This window comes from Vulpes lagopus, chromosome 6, assembly GCF_018345385.1.
Source record: "Vulpes lagopus strain Blue_001 chromosome 6, ASM1834538v1, whole genome shotgun sequence".
NCBI classification, from domain to species: Eukaryota; Metazoa; Chordata; class Mammalia; order Carnivora; family Canidae; genus Vulpes; species Vulpes lagopus.
Window position 1 is genome coordinate 83,973,778 of NC_054829.1, and position 21,538 is coordinate 83,995,315.

Sequence of the window (21,538 nt, forward strand, 5' to 3'; positions counted from 1 at the left end):
ACCTCCTCTGCTTGTCTCTTTAGGTCCCTTTTACCAAGCCTACAAACCCTGGCTTACCCTCACACCCAACTCAGTGCTCCCAGCTAACTATCTGCCTGCAACTTTCTGAATATGCTAAGATCTCCCATCACTAAACCTTTCTTACTACTAGTCCCCCAAACTAGAATCCACTTGCTACCCCTTCCTCACCTTCACACACTGGCTCCCACTCCAACACCACTTGTGCCTCCATGCACCTGTCAGCATCCTGGGAAGCCTTCCAGAACCTCCTGCCTCTCATCCTCCTCCATTGGGTGCCCTTTCTGTGTGTTTCCATGGCACCCTATGCTCACCTCCAGCATCATATTATCCCCTGGATACCAAAATTGTCACTTTTCTGGGCTTCCTCATTTGAATGTAAACCCTTTAAAGGTAAGGACACTTTCTTATTCCCTTTCTCCTTCTCAATACAAAGCATAGTGCCCAGTACATTTAGTAAATACTTATTGAATAAATGAATAAATTTGGTTTTAAGGAAAGTTATACTTCACTTAAGATGGCAGGGCCAAAAAAAAAAAAAAAGGATGGCGGGGCCAGTTCGATTCAAAACTTATGACTTCATTCTTCAACCACAAGGTTTATTTTAAAAATTTATTCCAAATATTTTTAATACTGGACAAAGTTTCCTTTCTGGAAACCAGGGAGTCCCTCCTAGATATTTTTGGAATATGACTTGAAAACTGAAAACCACCTAAAAATAGAAAGTAAGAAAGCTAAAGAATAAGCAGCATTTTAATATTTTCCAAGCTACTTAAGGGTATTAATTTTTTAAACAAATATTTTACTTAGCAAAAGTTTTTGTCCTAAATCATAGTAGGGCAGTGGTTCTCACAGAGTGGTCAATGGAACCCTAAGAGTCCTTAAGACCTTTTCGGGGGGTCCACCAGTTCAAACTACTTTTATAACAATCCCAGGACATTTTTGCCTTTTTCACTGTGATCACTTTATGGTATAAAGGCAATGGGAGTTAGACTGCTATTAAGTTAAAATGAATTTAGGTCATGGCACCAAAGTGTACTAGTAGTCATTATGTCCTTTACCACCATGCACTTGGAGGAAAAGAAAAACTAAATAATGATGGTTTTACTTAATAATGTACCTGATGAAGCTGTAAAAATTACAATCTTATTAATGTTGACATTTGAGTAAATATCTTTTAAATATTCTGTGTCATGAAATTGGAAGTATACACAAAGCACTTCTGATGCATACCAAAATATGATGGTTGCCTTGACATCATTTGTGGTTCCTTACAAGTTGAACTAGACACTTCCCAAAAAACATACCATTTTTACTTGAAAGAACAATTTAGACACACAGATCTAATATTTGGCAGGCATTTTCTCAAATATAAACATGATAAGCTTCTCACTTTAAGGAAAACAACTCACAGTATTTTTGTCAGTGATAAAATGTAAGGTTTTCAGCAAAACTTTTGAATATTTGTATTTATTACTATGAGCCTGACCACTTTCTAATATTTAAATCCTTTCTGATTCTCTTGGAAAAAATGATGCATGGTTGACACAAATTTCCATAAACTTAGTGGCTTAAACCATCACAAATTTTTTATTTTATAGTTCTATTGGCTAGAAGTCCAATACAGGCCTCTCTGGTCTAAAATCAAGGTGTCAGTAGGTCTGTCTGGAAGTTCCAGGGCAGAATTGGTTCATTTGCTTTTTCCAGCTTCTAAAGACTTCCTTGGCTCATGCCCCTTCCTCCATCTTCAAAACCAGTAACATAGCATCTCTGACTTCTGCTTCTATCATTTTTCCTCTCACCCTCTCTTCCAACTCTTTCTCCCACTTTTACAGATCCTTGTGATTGATTACACTGCATCCACCTGGATTATCCAGGCTGATCTCACGCTTAGCTGATTAGCAAACTTCATTTCATCTGCAACCTTAATTTCCCTTTGCCATGTAATCTAATGTATTTCCATACTCTAGGGATTGAAAACTGAATTCAGTTTTCAAAGGTGTGGACACCTTTGGGGGACCATAATTCTGACTACAACAGATAGTATTATTAACAAATGTGATTTCAAAAATATTTTTAAATGATATGTATCAACATTTGAAAGTTCTGCATAATTTAGTGAGTCAACATTTTTGAAATGTTCAGTGATTGATATTCAAAATCATGCATGAGTAAAAGATCCATTCAAACTGCAAGGCACATGGATTTCAGGTTATAGAGTACAAAAATGTTATTGACATGGTTTCAGATTCTAAATTTCACTAATCTTTTAGAAACTAGTACTTGTTGAATTTTGATGTAGTATCAAAGAAAAATAGATACAATCATCTGAAAAAGGCTACTAAGTTCTCTTTTCCAATTACATATCTGCGTAAGCCCAGACTTTCTTCATGTAAATCAACCAAAACAATATATTGCAACAGATTGAACACAAAAGGAGGTGAGAGAAACTAGCTATTTCTATAAAGCCAGATTTTAAAGAGGGTTACAGAAATGTAGAATAATGCCACTCCTCTCACTAATTTTTTTGAAAATACAATTATTTTCATAAGAATATGTTATCCAGGGGCACCTGGGGGGCTCAATCGGTTAAGCATCTGCCTTCAATTCAGATCGTAATCTCAGGATCCTGGGATCAGCCCCCACAACGGGTCCCCTGCTCAGCGGGGAGTGTGTTTCTCTCTCCTTCTGCCACTCCCCCTGCTCTCAAATAAATAAATAAAAATAATAGATAAATAAAATACATTTTTAAATAAATAAAAATATTTTTTACAAATTATATAATTCATCTTAGCATGTAATATGTTTATTAAATACATTTTAAATAAAAATATTTTAAAAAATTATATCATCCATCTTAACATGTAATATGTTTATTATTGTTACTTCTAAATAGATTAATAAATTCACATTTTTAAGTTCTCGGTTTTCATTTCTGAAATATATATTGATAGATATAACTCACATAAGCAAAAACTTTCTGAAATCCTCAATGATTTTTAAGAATATAATGGAATCCTGAGGCCAAAATGTTTGAGAACCACTGCACTAGAGTTATAATTTTTCCAGTGAGACAAAAGAATATGTGATCTTTAAATTGTGTTCTGCCTTGAGACGTTTCCTTATCTTCTCATGGCCCCAGATTCTTCTTCTATTACCTAGGACTGCCTATTCATGACGGTTGTTGTGAAGCTCAAAAACAAAAATAATGTATATGGTAGGGCTTTTCATAAACTATAAATTCTCTTGTACAAATGACAGCACTGGGATCCCTGGGTGGCGCAGCGGTTTAGCGCCTGCCTTTGGCCCAGGGCACGATCCTGGAGAGCCGGGATCGAATCCCACATCGGGCTCCCGGTGCATGGAGCCTGCTTCTCTCTCTGCCTATGTCTCTGCCTCTCTCTCTCTCTCTGCGTGACTATCATAAATAAATAAAAATTAAAAAAAAAATACTTAAAAAAAAAAAAAAACAAATGACAGCACTAAGGAGGAACTTGATGGCGTAACTTTATTTCTCTCTCCCACCTTCATCATCCTCACTCTCAATTCAACCCAAATGCAATCAAAGTAAAATCATAATTTTTGCTATAAAAATGCAAACTTATGGGGTGCCCGGGTGGCTCAGTCAGTTATGCACTTGCCTTTGGCTCAGGTCATGATCCTGGGGTCCTAGGATGGAGCCCCAACATCAGGTTCCCTGCTCTGCGAGGAATCTGCTTTTCCCTCTCCCTCTGCATCTCCCTCTTCTTGTGCTCTCTTTCTCTCTCAAATAAATAAAATGTTTCTTTAAAAAAAAAGGCAAACTTACTTTTTCCAACCAAACTGTTACTCCCAATACCTTTCTACACAGCCATCCTATACCCTTCTTTGTTTTATTTATTCTTCTGTTCTGTTCTATACATTCGTATGTTTTATTTATTAATATTTGGCAATATGGTGTTTTTACAAGAATTTGAAATGCTCAGTAACTGACTTGTGCAATCAATCATTCCATTCCATTAAATAAATATTTAAGTATTTACAAAGTGTCAGGCTCTGAACAAGGCAGTGGTTATATAGCAGGGAAAAAACATACAAAAATCCCTGCCTAGAGAGAAAGTTTATATTCTAATGGGGGCTGGGGGTGAGATGATAAGTAGTGAAAGCCAACACTACATCAAAGGGTGATAATGAGCTATAGAGAAGAAGGGAAGGGGATAGAGGAAGGTGTAATAAATTATGTAACTAGGACAAGGCTTCAGGACTATGATGTTATTAAAGCTAATATCTGATGTTGGATGGAGAAGATAGTTCAAGGCAAAGAAGACAACAAGCACAAAGGTCCTGAGGCCTGGTGTACAGCAAGGGTGCAACAAGGAAGCAGGATACCTATGGAGAGCAAAATAGGGGGACAGTAGTAGAAAATGAGTAAGAGAGAGAGTGGTGTGGAGGGAAAAGACAAGATCCAAGGTCTTCCAAGGTCACTATGGAAGAGCTTTGAGCAGAGGACTGAATGGCCAGGTTCAGGTTAAAAGTACTACTTTGGGACCACACTGGCGGCTCAGCAGTTTAGCGCCACCTTCAGCCCAGGGCGTGATCCTGGAGACCTGGGATCCAGTCCCATGTCAGGCTCCCTGCGTGGAGCCTGCTTCTCCCTCTGCCTGTGTCTCTGCCTCTCTGTCTCTCTGTCTCTATCTCTGTCTCTCTCTGTCTCTCATGAATAAATAAATAAAATCTTAAAAAAAAAAAAAGAACTACTTTGACTACTGTATGGAGAGTAGACCATTGAGCAGCAAAGATAAAGAAAGGCTAGCTAGGAGGCTTTGAAAAGAGATCAAAGTGATGACCACAGAGATGGTGGGAGGTAGACCATCCAGATATGTTCTGATGGTTGAAACAGAAGGATTTGCAGGATTGGATGTGGGTTATAAGAGGAAGAGAGGATAACTAAGGATTTGGCCTGAACAACTGGAACAATGGAGTGGCCTTTTACCGAGAGGAGGTGGGCTGAAGGTGGACCAGGTCTGGATGGGAGGGAAGATTAGCAGTTGTTTTGGACATGTCAGTTAGGAGACGCCTTTTTACATCCAAGATGTCAGGAAGTAGTCAAATATGAGTCTGGAATTCATGGGGGAAAGTCTGGGCTGGGTTTAAATTGGGGAACATCTGCATTTATATGATGCTTAGAGCTATATTGAGACTAAATGATACTGAGATCATGAGTATGGATAGGGAAGAGAAGAATTTCAAGGACTGAGACCTGAGCCTTTTAAATCAAGACTCTGGGGAAGAACCAGCAAGAATGACCAGTGAAGTTTAAGGAAAAGCTGCAGATTACTGGAATCTAAAAGTGAACAAGCATATCAGGGAGCACGGAGTGAGGGATCAACCATGTCAAATGCTGCTAATAGGTCAAGTCAGATGGGAACTAAGAATTGACACTCAGATTTAGCAAAGGGAAAGTCATTACTGACCTTGATGAGAGCAGGATGGTAGCTGCATTAGGTAGCCCTACCGAAGTAGATTCAAGAAAGGATACAAGGAAAGCAACTAGGGACAGCAAAATACAGATGGCTCTTTTAAGGAGTCATGCTATAAAAAGAAACAGAAAAACAGGGAGAAGGAGAATATAGGGTTGAGAGGCTTTGTCACCTGAAATATTTTTATGGAGGTGTTTATAAGATGTTTACAGACACTTTATTCATAGTTCTTTATATGTAAGTATTCAAACAGCCAAGGTAGGACATAGATAAGTTTTACTCTCAATTTCTCTTTTCATAAACATGACTAGCAACTGTACAATGAAGAAGGAAAAAGCCAAGTCTTACAGAGAGACCAATGCCCCATCCCCCGACACACAGCTAACAGGCAGATCTTAATTGGCTTCAGACTTTGAGCACAAATGAACCGAAATGGATTCAACTTTACTGAACTATGTATCGTTTATTTTGTTACTGAAATAAGAGTATCAGGCAACTGGAAATCAATGAATTGATTTAAATATTATGCAAAAGATGGAGCTATTACTATGGGCACATTTTTATGATTTAAAAATCACATTTCAGCATTTTCCTTATGTCAGGGGCTATGACAGGGCAGCATTGATTAACACATTCAGACCCAATCATCAAGAAAAAGACTTGGAACTGCAAATTTCTCTTGTAAAAGATGTCTTCATAGGTACATACTGAGTTCAAAGTTATTAAATAATAACTACTGGGTTTTGGAGGTTTTTTGCCATGTAATTTGTTTTTTAACTTTTTACTATGAAAAATTTCATAATATGCAGAAGCAGAGAGAATAGATGATGACCTTCTTCTAGATATTGAGGACCCAGCTTCAATGATTACCAACTTATGGTTAGGCTTATTTCCTCTATAGTCCCTCCCTCTTTTCTCTCCTCAAGCACTGGACTCTTTTGAGACAAATCCCAGACAACACATCATTACATCTGTAATTATTTCAGTGTGTATGTCTAAAAGAGAAGGACTCTTTTTAAAAAGCCCGCTATATTATTAACAACCATTTACACACCAAAAACTAGTTAGATTTCTTAATTCCATCCAGAAATCCTTCAGTGTTCACACTTTCTCAAATGTCCCATCAATGTATTTTTACATGTAGTTTGTTTGCATCAGCATTCTAACAAGGTCTACAAATGGACACATCATTTTTGTACTGTCACTATCATAGAGTATCCAAATCGGGAGGACCCTTTGAGCTCCAGTCTTTTTCTCTTAGGGGTAAAGCAACTAAGGCTGAATGACTTACCTAATGTCAAACAGCAAAACAGCTGGCCCCCCAAACCCAGGCCACCCGACTAGACTACTAGGCCAATCCTTTCTTATGCTGCTCTGTCACACTGAGTCTCTTAACTGCCAGATTATTTCTGATTCAAAGCCATTCCATTTCCATTAAAAGTCTCCCCTCCTCTTGGGGGAGCAAGACTTGGGAGAGCCACTTTTAAGTTGTCATTCATCTTTATTTTACTTTCTACAGTCATTTCAGAGGATGCTGTTAACTATTTTAAGTGGTTTGTTTTAATTTCCCTATTTAATGTGACCTTATTTAACTATACAATACAGCTCTACTGATTATTTATTTACCTCTTACAATTTCTGCAAAATCCTTTTGGCCAAGATGGAATGAGATCCTAATGCAGTTTTCAAAGTTTAGTAAATACTTATTATCTCCAAAATAAATTCATGTTTGTCTTTTAAAGCAGTTAGCTATCATATTTATTGTCTGCCCAAAAGTACAGCATAGTACTTACCAATTTTCACCCCATAGCAAAGACACATTGTCAATAAACTATGAAAAATATTTTTAAAAAGAATACCACATAGTTTGTTATAATAGCTCCCCCTAGCGAACATTCCACTATTGTTTTTTTAACACCATTTAGAGCAATTACTTTTAATACTTACCACCTTTTCTTAGAGCTTTTCTATCATACATACAAACAAAAGTTATGTTACTAAATGTATTTTCAGCCTTACATATACTCACAAGAATTTACCCCATCTGCAGAGTGGTTTTCAACTAGAAAAGAATAGTGTAATTTTTTGCATTCACCTTGAAACAGAAAAAATGAAAAAGAACAAAGAAGTCAGTAAATATGATTGATAATATTAACTATGTTTTACTGAGGATTCACTCTGTGCTATAGATTCTGCTCAGTACTTAAATGGGTTTTTTTTTTATTTTTTTTTTATTTTTTATTTATGATAGTCACACAGAGAGAGAGAGAGGCAGAGACACAGGCAGAGGGAGAAGCAGGCTCCATGCACTGAGAGCCTGACGTGGGATTCGATCCCAGGTCTCCAGGATCGTGTCCTGGGCCAAAGGCAGGCACCAAACCGCTGCCCCACCCAGGGATCCCTTAAATGGGCTTTTAATTTAATCCCTGTATTACTTTATGTTGTTAATGTGATTACTAATCTCACTTTACAGATGAGGAAACGAAGTCTTTGACCTAAGGACATATAGCTAGCAAGTGACAGCTGAAATGTGGATCCAGGTAGTCTGACTCCAGCTCTTTAGTGTTAGGGTAGATGGTATAAAATTCATTTTGATTGAAAGGGGAACATTCCACAGAATAAAATAATGCTCCAAGCCATTATTAACAGCTACAAGACAAGTTACATCATCTCAAACTTGGTTTTTCTCATAATAGCAAAACTGCTTGCTAGATTATTGCATTATTTATCCTCTCTACTTTGCTTGTCACAGAAAGACTGGAAGTCCTCCTGTCTCAGGGTTATAATTCCCCCCTTTCTGCACACCCACCTGAGTCTATAGCTGCCATCTTGTTAAGAAGTCGTAGATTAAAGTATTGCATCAGTGTAAAGAAACTCCCTGAACTTGAGCACTACACTGTGCTTATGTAAGAAAATATCTCTATTGTTAAGAAATATACATGGAAGCGTATGGGGGTAAGTTAGGGGTAAAGGGTAATGATGTACATAATGGACCCTCACATGGTTTAGGAAAAGGGGTGTGTGTACATATATGTGGGCACAGAATTTCAGAGTTGCAAGACAAAAAGTTGCCTGGTCAGATAGGGGTGTGGTTGCACAAAAGTGAGAATGTACTTCATGCCACTGAACAGTGCTCTTAAAAATGGTTAAGGTGGGGCATCTGGGTGGCTCAGCTAATTAAGCATCTGCCTGTCGACTCAGGTCATGTTCCTGGAGTCCTGGGATCAAGCCTTGAGTGGGGCTCCCATCTCAGTGGGGAGTCTGCTTCTCCTTCTCTCTACCCCACCGCACCCCACCCCTGCTCATGCCCTCTCTATCTCAAATAAATAAATAAAAATTTAAAGAAAACATACATAGAGAGAGAGGGGGAGAGAAAGAGAGAGTAAGCAAATGATAGAGCAAATAGGGTAAAATTTTAAGGATAGGTAACTTTGGGTAAAGAACATTTGGGGGATCTTCATACTACTTTGACTTCTGTAATTTTTCTGCAAACTTGAAATTTTTCCAAGTTCAATTTTACATGTAAATAAAGTAATAGCAATGGTCACAGCTACCTTGAGAGTGGCAGGAGATGCCCTCTGGGAGCTGCTACCTGCACCCAGCTCTGCACCCCCCCACCACCACTCTGCACTGCACCTGTGCAGTGGCCCTTTCTTTCAAAGGCCTCTGATCTGAGGCCACGTGACCAAACCGACTGCATTCTTTTAATGAACTGTCTGGCTCCCGGCGGCCTGGATAAGATCAGGGAGTGGGTGTAAGGTAAAGAGCCCTCGACAAGGAGGGGAGGAGTCTGCACCTGGCTGATCCTGACCCCGCAGATCAGCCATGTGGCCTGAGCAAATCATGCCACCCCCAGATAAACACACCAACCTGGAATTTATCTAAGGTCCCTTCTATGGTTTTATGTTTTATACCTACCACTTTTCAGAACTGGCCACCAATGAAGCAGTAGATGATATATCTCAAATGTTAGAGCCACCGAGGATTTGAAATCTTCCATGTGTTACTTTCTTTTCTTGCTGCTTGACCTTTGGTATTATGTCGCATTCTAGGGAAAGTAGAGGTAAGGGTATGTGTGTGCACTCGTGCAGAGAGAGAGTCTATCAGGAAGACAACACCTACAAATGATGATATTTAAAGATCTGTAGCATTGAAATTTTAAAAAGATATGTTGGAACAAATATAGCCTGGAAGAAAGTGGTGAAAGAGGTCCAGTGTTTCTTCTGTATGGTCATTAAAATGCAATTTGAATTTTACATGCTCTTCAAAAAATATCTTAGCAGAATTCATAATACTGCTTTTAATAAAGAACCAAAAATGGTGCAGCCCGGGTGGCTCAACAGTTTTGCGCCACCTTCAGCCCGGGGCCTGATCTTGGAGACCCGCGGTCGAGTCCCATGTCGGGCTCCCTGCATGGAGCCTGCTTCTCCCTCTGCCTGTGTCTCTGCCTCTCTCTCTCTCTGTCTTTCATGAATAAATAAATAAAATCTAAAAAAAAGAACCAAAAATGTGGGCAGTTAAAAAAAACCTGTAGCATTAACTCACAACTAAAACGAATTTCATTTTTTTAATTCTTTATCTAAACACACTTTAGTTAATATATAGTGTATTATTAGTTTCAGGGATAGAATTTAGTGATTCATCAGTTGCTTATAACACCCAGCACTCATTACATCATGCACCCGCCTTATTGCCCATCACCCAGTTACCCCGTTTCCCCCACCTCTCCTCCAGCAATCCTCAGTTTTGTTTCCTAGAGTTCAGCATCTCTTATGGTTTACTTCCCTCTCTATTTTCATCTTATTTTATTTTTCCTTCCTCCCCCTATGTTCATGTTTTGCTTCTTAAATTCCACATATATGTGTTTTGTCATATGGTATTTGTCTTTCTCTGACTGACTTATTTTGCTTAGCATAATACCCTCTAGCTCCATCCTCACTCCACCAAACAAATGGCAATATTTGTTTCCTTTTGATGATTGAGTAATATTCTACTGTGTATATACTACATCTTTATCTATTCATCTGTTGATGGACATCTATAAAATGCCTTTCATTTTATGAAATCCTTTGCAGTTTGGAAATAGTTCTAGATTCATGTTCTTGTCTTCTGAAGAGCTCTATGAGACAGTTGGGTCAGGCAAAATTATCCCCACTTTCTTTTAAAAGAGTTACTATTTATTTGAGAGAGACAAAGAGTGAGGATGCAGGAGAATAGACGGAGAGAGAGAGAATCTCAAGTAGACTCCCCACTGAACATGTGGGGCTTGGTCTCATGACCTGGGCCAAACTAAGAGTGGGACACTTAACTAAAGCCACCCAGGGGCCCAACATTATCCTTATATTAAAGATGAGTACATTGGTTCCAAGAATGCAAATGATGCACATCTCATTTATGGTGGATCATCAAAGAATCCCATATCTCTGACCCTATGTTGATATTCTTCCCTCAAATTTCAAAACCTGTGAGATTTTTTTTCCACAAATGAGGTCTGTATGCTTCAAAAAGGTCACCGTCATGAAAGGCAAAGAAAGACTTAGAAACTGCCTTCTAGAATAAAGAAAACTAAAGAGGCACCACAACTAAATTGAATGTGTGGTTTTTGACTGGATCTTGAATTAGGGAGAAAAAGTTGCTTTTATAAAATACATTACTGAGTACACTGTCAAAATTTCAATTTAGAAACTTGTTTTGTTAAAATTTCGGAATTTGATAATAGTACCATGGTTATATATGGCAATGCCCTTGTTCTTAGGAGATGATACTGAGGTACTTAGGGGTAAAGGGCCATAATCTCTAGCTTACTTCTAATTTGTTCAGGAAAAAATAATTAAAAGAATAAAAAATATTGTACAAATTATATTGCATATTATAACCATATTTACTAGAAATATATGTGTAGCAAATATAATGTCTAGAAGTTCTTTGTACTATTATAATTTTTCTGAGGTCTGAAATATCAAAAGTCCAATAAAATAAATAAAAAAGAAAATATCTGACTTCAAAACACTCTAGGAAATATCCTATTGATCTATTATTTTCATTACAATAATAATAGTGTAATAGTGTTGTTTCTATGATTTTATTATAATATACTGTCTTCATCTGTCATTATTGAGAAATATAGTAATTCACAGAAATCACTTTTCTAAAACACAAGCGAAAACAAAGTTTCGCATAGACCCTTAATGCTGATATACATTTTTAAAACCAACTTACAAATACATTTAATGTATTTATATTTTTTTATTTTTTTAATATTTTATTTATTTATTCATGAGAGACACAAAGAGGGAGAGAGATGCAGAGACACAGGCAGAGGGAGAAGCAGGCTCCACGCAGGAAGCCTGATGTGGGACTCGATCCTGGGTCTCCAGGATCAGGCCCTGGGCTGAAGGTGGCGCTAAACCACTGAGCCACCGGGCTGCCTCCATATTTATATTTTAAACAAAGTGTAAGGAACATAATGTATTCATGATTCTGCACATTTTAGGAGTCAAATGCTCTAAATAATCCATGTGGTTATAATTGTTCCTTGGAGGCTAATGAGATGTGTAAAGCTTTTTGCATCTAATCTACAGGACACCCCCAACCCCAACCCCTGACCTCTGAGTCTTGCTGGAGAAGCTGTCATGGTAAATTCAAGATTATCAGCTTCACTACCTGACCATCTTACAACTGCCTTTAATTCTCTAATTCTTTCATTTCCACACTCCCTTTCAAACCACTGAAATATTCCATGTCAGCCAATTCACCAAAACAGTGTTTGCTATGATCTCCTGGTTGATAAATCCAATACGATCTCCTGGTCCTTACTTTACTTGATTTCTCTGCAACATTTAACTGAGTTCTTCCATTCTTTCTGAGACCATTTCTCCCCCTGGTTTTCATGGGTCTAAGCATTATTGATTTTTATATTTCTACTATTATTCTTTCTTCATATCCTTGAAGGAAAAGGCCCTTTTTTTCCCTCCTGTGTTTTGGTTTTGCTTTTTTGAGAAATAAAGTGTTGTTTGTTTTGTTTTGTTTTGAACTCTTAGCTATTATTATGAATTCTCACAGCTAGAGACGGGTGGGAAGAGAAAGAAAAATGGAGTTAAGCACAAGGAAGAGGAATGAACAACAGGTGAGAAGAAAATATTGTAAATATTTTATTCAAAAAATGGTGTATGTTCAGAGACACATGTCAGATTAGAAGGAAATATAAAAGCACATAAGGACAACTGGGACCAGTTTCCACTTCTCCTGCCTAGTACTTACCAGTGAGTTTAAAGGCAGTGCCTTCATCTGAAGTAAACGTTGGAGGAGACCTATTTTGGCAGATGTTATTTTACCTGGAAAATAGGTGTGGGGGTAGGTGGGTGTGTGGTGTGTCTGTACATACACTCCAAGGTTCTATTATATATATTTGAACTAGCTCATAGCTCTCCTCAGTTCTAATTGAGTAAATAGAAATGACAGGAAGTAGAACTGGCACCCTTTTGACAAGAAGCTTTCAGACACCCTTACCCCCATCCCCATCTCCCTTACACCTCCTTTCAATAATACTCAATAGAGGGAGGAGGGGCTGCCTGGGAAAGCAAGGTCCCCTGTCCAAGGCTAAGGAGTAGTGATGGGAGTAGAAGATTCCAGTAATCCGAAGAATAAAACTCATTTAGCAAGGATTTACTCAACAATCACTGCTGTGCACTTTCCAGACAGCATCTACTTTCCAGGAGCTCAGCATTCAGTGGGGAGATAAAGCCATAAAGAGGTATTATAGTGTAATATATAATAACAGTATGTCCACAGGATAGTGGTACAACGTGGCTCTCTTCTCTGCAGAGTTGTGCAGTTAAGTGAAGCTTCTGTATCAAGGTGAGTATTGAAGGACGAATGAACATTTCACTGAGTAGGAACTAGAGTCTGATTAACTCAACTTTCTGCACCTGAGAGTCATAAGGTAAGAATATATAGAGACTTATCACCTCGGAAGCTGATGGCAGATCCAAAGGGGATGACAAGCAGAGGGAAAAGTTCATTCTGTGATCATTTTAATACATTTTCATATTCCAACATGTAATGGATTATCAAATTCATGTGAAGTTTTTAAGATAAATCATAGAACTTTAAAGGAAGGTCACTATTTTAAGTACTTCAGAGTTTGCCACCAGCCCTGGAAGATTGCATTTCTTTTCTTTGCTCTTATAGACAAGTCCCTGATCATTTCATATATAGTTTTTTACAGATTTTATTTATTTATTCATGGGAGACACACAGAGAGAGGCAGAGACACAGGCAGAGGGAGAAGCAGGCTCCATGAGGGGAGCCCGACGTGGAACTCGATCCTAGGACTCCAGGATCACGCCCCGGGCCAAAGGCAGGTGCTAAACCACTGAGACACCCAGGGATCCCCAGGTTGTTTTATATTTATGTTAAGTGATGTTTTAATATTTATGTTAAATCTATTTCTATTGCATTCCTCTCCTTCCTTTTATGCTTATAATGTCTTTCATGCAGAGACCAGCAAGGTAGCCACTCATGATTTTTCAACTTGGATATAATTTCCCTGCATTTTTCCTCTTCACAAACTTTAATTCTTTAATCCATTTGAAATTTATTTTTATTCATTTATTTAAAGTGCACGTATTAGGCATGGAAACCAAATAGATTTTTTTCTTCCTAATTACCAATTTTCCTAATATATCCTATTATTTTTCCTGTTTTTTCACGGTATACCCCTCATCAACACCAACTCCTCTTTTGTGACAGATTCTGTCACTGACCTATTTATTCTCTCCAAATGGAGTTTTGCTTGTAATTGCATGAACGTCAAAGTTAATTGAGTAAAGCAGGCCACAGTACAGTAGTAGTCAATCAGTATTCCTCACAACCAATAGACTGAGTTCTGCCTAACCTGGACAAGGAAGGAACAGGGACGGACCTGTGGCAGCTCCTAGAGTCAACGGAAAAGCTGAACAACCATAGGGCAAGTCCAAAACCCTCACAGCTCCAGGCTCTGAAACAGAATGCTCTGTAGAGCACCACCTTTGGGATAGACAGGCATCAGTTTCCCAGCCTTTGTGTCAACCAATCAGAACTCAGACTGCAGGGGGACCAAATCCACAGAACCAACCTGGGTCACACACTCACCTAAATCAAACAGATGTTAGTGGAAGAAAAGAAAATGAATGTCAAGTAAATCAGTGTAGCTCTACCCAGGCCCCACCTCAGCTGCCTGCACTCAAGCTCTTGTCTCAGTCTCCATTCTCAAGGAGGAACCAGACTGCAATTCTTTCCAGTACCAGATGTGACACAGAAGAAGACTGAGACCTCCCTGATGTTGTCACTTCTTTGTGGATAACAATTTTCTTGGATTCTTGTAGGATTTCTTCTTTATCATTAAAGTTTTCAATTCTATCAGAATATATTCGGGCACGTTGCTTTTTGCAAAATTTGCCTGGTACATAGATGGCACTTGCTCTTAATTTTCAAAGTGGGGTCTTTGTGTGTTTTTTTGAGTACATGTTCACATATTTATTGGACATTGAACTTTCTCTATTTGGGAATACACATAATTTTTGACTTTTCTATTTGATTATTTTACTTTTATTACTTGTATTTTTTTATTTTTATTTTTATTTTGGGGGACTGGCAGCAGCTTTATTTGGGAAGAGACACTTGAATTGGCTTTCAGTTGGGGGCATGGACAAGAAGGGGTACCCAGGGCAATAGACTCCCTGTAAGGGTAGGCTGAGGACTGGGGCTGAGCCTTGTACCGTACAAGCAAGGCTCCCCTGCACAGCTCCTTTCCCCAAAGGCTTTATGGGGACCACAAGAGCAAGGAGCCTGGGAGGGCCCACGGTGGCTGTTCACTTGGGCAGGACGTCAGACGACTCAGACGCCAGCTTCCCATCACGAGTCTTGATCTTCACAACCATGGCCTTAGAGGAGCTGCTGTGGCTGAAGGAACAGCCAGGGCCAAAGATGGACTGGAAGGAGCTGTGGCCATAGTTGAGGTCAGGGCTTGTGAGGCCCCCATAGGTCAAGTTCAGGCCACCTGAGTAGCCGCTGGTGGCCTTCGTATGGATGTTCGTGTTCTGCATCCCAGACTCCAGCCGGCTCTCCTCGCCCTCCGGCAGCTGGCGGGCGGTGGCGATCTCGATGTCCAGGGCCAGCTTGACATTCATGAGCTCCTGGTACTCACTCAGCTGCCAGGCCATGTCCTGCTTGGCTCGCTGCAGGGCGGCCTCCAGCCCGGCCACCTTGGCATTGGCGTCCTGAATGGGCGCTCCCCGCACTGCTCCGCATCGGCGATGGCAGCCTCCAGGGCAGCCCTCTGGTTTTTGACGGTCTTGATCTCAGCCTGGAGGCAGCTGATGCTCTGGTTCGTCTCGGAAATCTGTCTTTGTGCGACGGAGGTCATCCCCGTGCTTCCCAGCCAATGTCTGCAGCTCCTCATACTTGATCTGGTACATGGTCTTGGCCTCTGCCCAGCTGTGGTTGGCGCTGTCCTCATCCTGGGCCTTGACCTCGGCCTTGATGTCGTCCAGGTCCAGGAGCAGCTGTTGTCCATGGACAGCATGACGGACGTAGCCGGACGTGGCCAAGATCTGGGACTGCAGTTCATGGGTCTCCTCTTCATACAGCTGCCTTAAGAAGTTGATCTCATCAGTCAGCCCTTCCAGGCGGGACTCCAGTTCTGTCTAGTTCATGTAAGCTTCATCCACATCCTTCTTGAAGAGGACAAATTCATTCTCCATATCTGTGTGCCATTTGATCTCATCCTGTATTTATTCTTGAAGTCCTCCATGAGCCCCTGCGTGTTGCCAAGCTCCACTTCCAGCTTCAGCTTCTCCTGCCCCAGGGTGTCCAGCTGCCTCCAGAGGTTGTTGATGTAGCTCCCAAACATGTTGTCTATGTTGCTCCGAGCAGTTTTCTGCTGCTGCAGGAGGCCCCACTAGGTCTCCAGGATTTTGTTCTGCTGCTCCACATGTCTGACCTTGTCAATAAAGGAGGCAAACTTGTTGTTGAGGCTCTTGATCTGCTCCTTCTCCTGGGTGCGCACTGCCTGGATGTTGAGGTTCACCTCCAGCTTAAGGGGGCTCAGCAGGCTCTGGTTCACTGAGACAGTCGTGATGCCACCGATGCCCCCGGGCCCTCCATAGCCCCTGACCACACCCATGCTGCTATTCAGGCTACCCTGGAAGGTGCTGCGGCTGCTGCCCACCCAGGAGAAGGTGGAGGAGCTGATGCGGGAGCCAGGCCCACTCGTGTAGGAGCGGCTGCTGAAGGTCCGGGGCCAGAGGTGGACACCTTGTAGGACTTCTGGGTCACCCTGATGGACATGGTGGAGGCTGCCACAGAGGCTGGAGTGGAGGCGAGGAGGCCGAACCTGACAGAGGCTCTAGAAGGAGCGTGATGAGCTGCTTCTAGGTGGGCTGTATTTTTTTCTTATCTATTTAGTAGTATGTTTTACACATTTTCAACATAAGAATTGAAAAAATGGGAAATAATATAAGACTGAAGCATGAATTTAGAGATGTTTTTCTAGGTGGATATCCACACATTAATCAAAAATATCTATCACTGGGAGGCCTGGGTGGCTCAGTGGTTAAGTGTCTGCCTTTGGCTCAGGGTGTGATCCTGGAGTCAGTCCCAGGATTAAGTCCCACATTGGGCTCCCTGCGTGGAGCCTGCTTCTCCCTCTGCCTGTGTCTCTGCCTCTCTCTCTCTCTCTCTCTGTCTCTCATGAATAAATAAATAAAATCTTTTTTAAAAAAAAGGTCTATCACTACCATGATAAATCAATTCTGGTTTTCCCCAAGTATGAAAGTTTAATATATATGCATATATATTTTATATATATGCTCATTTATTTATTTTTAATTAAAATTCAACTAATTAACATACAGTGTATTATTGGTTTCAGAGGTAGAGGTCAGTGATTATCAGTCTTATATAACACCCCCTGCTCATTACATCACATGCCCTCCTGAATGCCCATCACCCAGTTACTCCATCCCCCGACCCACCTCCCCTCCAGCAACCCTCAGTTTGTTTCCTACAACTAAAAGTTTCTTATGGTTTGTCTCTCTCTCTGATTTCATCTTGTTTTATTCTTTTCCTCTCTTCCCCTATGATCCTCTGTTTTGTTTCTTAAATTCCACATATGAGTGAGATCATATAATTGTCTTTCTCTGATTGACTTATTTCACTTAGCATAATATCCTCTAGTTCCATCCACGTCATTGCAAGTGGCAAGATTTCATTTATTGATGGCTGAGTAGTATTCCATTATATATATATATGTATACATATATACATATATATATGCAGTATTCCTATACACACACACACACACACACACATACCACTTCTTTATCCATTCATCTGTTGATGGACATCTGGGCTCTTTCCACAGTTTTGCTGTTGTGGACATTGCTGCTATAAACATTGGGGAGCAGGTGCCCCTTCAGATCACTACATTTGTATCTTTGGAGTAAATACCCAGTAGTGCAATTGCTGTGTCATAGGATAGCTCTATTTTCAACTTTTTGAGAACCTAAAGTGGGGTCTTTCTTTGGATCAAGAAATTTATCTTCTTTGATTACTGCTTCTGTGGTGATTGTGTCAAAATTCCTCTCACTGAGAGATTAGATTTCTTCCACCTGTCTCATTTAAGACTTTCATAATTTTCATCCTTTTGTCATTTTTTCTGTGAGTTTTGGACAATCTCTCAAATTTGCCTTCTGTTTAATTAGCTAGATTTTCAGCAGTTTTTAGCCTCCTATCTAACTAGCACTTTGGGGTGAATACATTGGCTCAGGTTCCCTGCTAACTCCTGTAAGTAGATACAAATAACATGTCATATCCATTTTGTGCTTAGTGACTTGCTTTGCCCAAATGAAACTCTCTTCAGTGCTCAGTCCTGGCTTGGAGTGCCCAAACACCCTGTGACCTGGCAGTTCTCCATCCTACTAGTGGGCTTGAAATGTATTCTTAGGAAAGAGAGGGGATAGGTCCAAGTGGAGCCCATCCCTACATTCTCATAGGTTAGTCTCATTTCCAGGCTTTGGGGCAGGTGATATTTGCCTCACAATATAAAGGTTACAAAATAATGTACATAAAAGTGCTTTGTAAACATGAAAGCCTTTTAATTTAAAACCATCTAGTGGTTAAACCATGAAAACACTCTAGTTATGGAACTTTACATCACAGCATTGTTACCTCCTCAGTAAGCTCTTGGAGTGAGCAGACTAATTGGCTGAGAGAATCAGGAGCATTGGCCCTTTACCAATATGCTTCTCTGAACTTCCTGCTCCTTTGTAAGGACTTGTGCCAAGCCTTTAATCTATCCAGCAGTTCCCCCCCCCCCCACCCTTTTACTAATACCAGAACTCAAATGTCCCTTTCCAGATGCATCTCCTCATTACCAATAAGCAAAGTACAGATGGGGCTAACCTCATCCTTATTCCAAAGGTGGGCATTTCACCCAATTGGGGTCAATAAATGTAAATCTCTTTCTGCTAGGGTTGGTAACTGGTAGAATGTAAGCCTGGAATTATTGGCCACCATATTTGCCACCAAAGGAAAGAAACTGTTGGAGAATGGGATTAGAGCAAAAGAGAGCAGACCCATTGCATAGCAAGAGATAGACTTCTGACTGAGCACCTGGCTGTGCAGTATCCGAGCATGACCTACCTTGGCACCTTCCTGTTTCCTAAACCTATACATTCCCCTTCTGCACAACCTTATTAGAGTTGACATTGTGTCATTTACAACAAAATATTGCTAATAAGAAAGGCTACATATAAATTTGGTCCTTTGTTGAGATTGCATTTGCAGTGTATAGTGGGGGGAGAAAAGAGAAACTGGAATTTAAAATAGTTTAAGTTTCAAGTCCTGACACTTAGCAGTTGCTGGACATTGTGGTGTGGTCTGAACGTCTTTATCCCCACCAAAATTCATTTATTGACATCCTACCCCCCAAGATGGTGGTATTAGGAGATGTAGCCTTTGGAACATGATTAGATTAGAAGGGTGGAGCCTTAGTTAATGGAATTAGTGTCTTTAAAAGAGAGCCAAAGAACATGTTTTCCCTTCAACCATGTGAGGACACAACAAGAAATCTGCAACCCAGAAAAGGGCTCATACCTGAATATGACAGCATCCTAATCTCAGATTTCTAGCCTCCAGAACCATGAGAAATAAATTTCTACTGTTTATAAGCTGCCCAGTATTTTGTTATAGCAGCCCAAACAGACTAAGACACATTGGAGCAGTCATTTCAAAGCCTTATTTATCATCTTTAAAATGATAACATCCTATTTACCTCACAGATCTGTTCGTGTATCAAATCTGAAATGTAATCAAAAGTGCTGTGTGAAAACTTAAGTTATTAAAATCTGATTATGTTATTTTGCTTCATTCCAAGAAGAGATACATTGTCTGGGGGTTTTTTTTTGTCATGAAAAATGCTATCAAATGACTATTCTTTAAAATCATTTTGTTTTACCATTTTAGCTAAAAATTTAGGTATGTCTTTAATTCCTTCTCATTTTTTCCCACTGATGTTTCTAAATAAAATAATAGGAAAGCTTTATTATCAAAATATGCCCTGATACAAACAATACAATGTCTAGGTTTTGCAAGATGGGGAGTGGCAGGGTAGTGGGTTAGAAAAGCTCAAGAAAATTGTGAGTTGATAATTGTTAAGGCTGGATAACTGCATGAATGTTCATTATACCGTTTTTATCTGTCTGTGTATATGCTGGAAAACTTACATACAAAAATGTAAAAAAGGGGATCCCTGGGTGGCTCAGCAGTTCAACACCTGCCTTTGGCCCAGGGCGTGATCCTGGAGTCCCAGGATCGAGTTCTGCGTCGGGCTCTGGGCATGGAGCCTGCTTCTCCCTCTCTCTCTCTCTCTCTCTGTCTCTCTATCATGAATAAATGAATAAAATCTTTTTTAAAAATGTAAAAAAATTCTACTGTGTCTCAGTGGCACACTCTTGGATTCAGCTCAGGTCATGGCCTCAGGGTTCTAGAATTGAGCCCTTCATCAAGCTCCATGCTCAGCATAGTGTCTGCTTGAGATTCTCTCTCTCTCCCCCTTCTCTCCCTTCCTCTGCCCCTCCCACTCCTGCTCTCTGTCTCTGTCTCTATCTCAAATAAATAAATAAATAAATAAATAAATAAATAATAAATAACAATCTTTAAACACAAATTTTAAATGTAAAATATTCCCTGAAACTCTAAGGTAGCAAACACCTGTTCAAGAAGACTTACTAACATGCATACTCAAATGTCAGGCCTAGTTTTTATAGGTAAAATCATATCACTCAACTTGCAGGAATATAGTGGTAACAGTTAATCCAGAAAAATGACATTGAAATACCCTAGCTAGAGCTAACAAGAGAAAAGCAGGGCTTGACAGTGATAGTGATGATGATAAAAATTTCTCACAAATATAAACAACATCATTATCATTATAACTATGGCTAGAATCTTGTGCTCACTTTGGCAGCACATATACTATGGCTAGAATCTTAACACTTTAATAGACACTGCTCTTTGAATTGTTTTGTACTCTATATAGTGTTTAACTGTACCTATGTCTTTATCTGAAAAGAAAAGAAATCCATGGAAAATATAAGAGAAAAAAAATCAGAACATTCTTGAAGAATATCAGTACTTCCCTAAAACCAAAAGGTCATGTCCTGCATTCTAAGAGGTCTACATTGAAGCTGCCAAGTGGGTGGCCATCTATCTTGATCAGTAGGGTATCAGTCATCATGTAAACCAAAGCTCATGTGACAACCTTAAAAGAATCTGGAATTGGGGGGTGCCTGAGCAACTCAGTTGAGCATCTGCCTTCAGCTCAGATCAATGATCCCAGAGTCCTGAAATTGAGTCCCACACTAGGCTCTCTGCTCATTGGGGAAACTGCTTCTTCCTCTCCCTCTGCCTGCTACTCTGCCTACTTGTGCTCTCTCTCTCTGTGTGTCAAATAAGTAAACAAATAGTCTTAAAAAAAAAAAAAAGAAAGAAAAGGATCTGGGATTTGAAGTTAAAAGCAA

At 39.8% G+C, this 21,538-nt stretch overlaps 1 pseudogene; it reads right to left on the bottom strand.

Annotated features, from left to right (window-relative positions):
* Window positions 1–15,328: 15,328 nt before the first annotated feature.
* LOC121493793 lies at window positions 15,329–16,808 on the bottom strand (annotated as a pseudogene).
* Window positions 16,809–21,538: the final 4,730 nt, after the last annotated feature.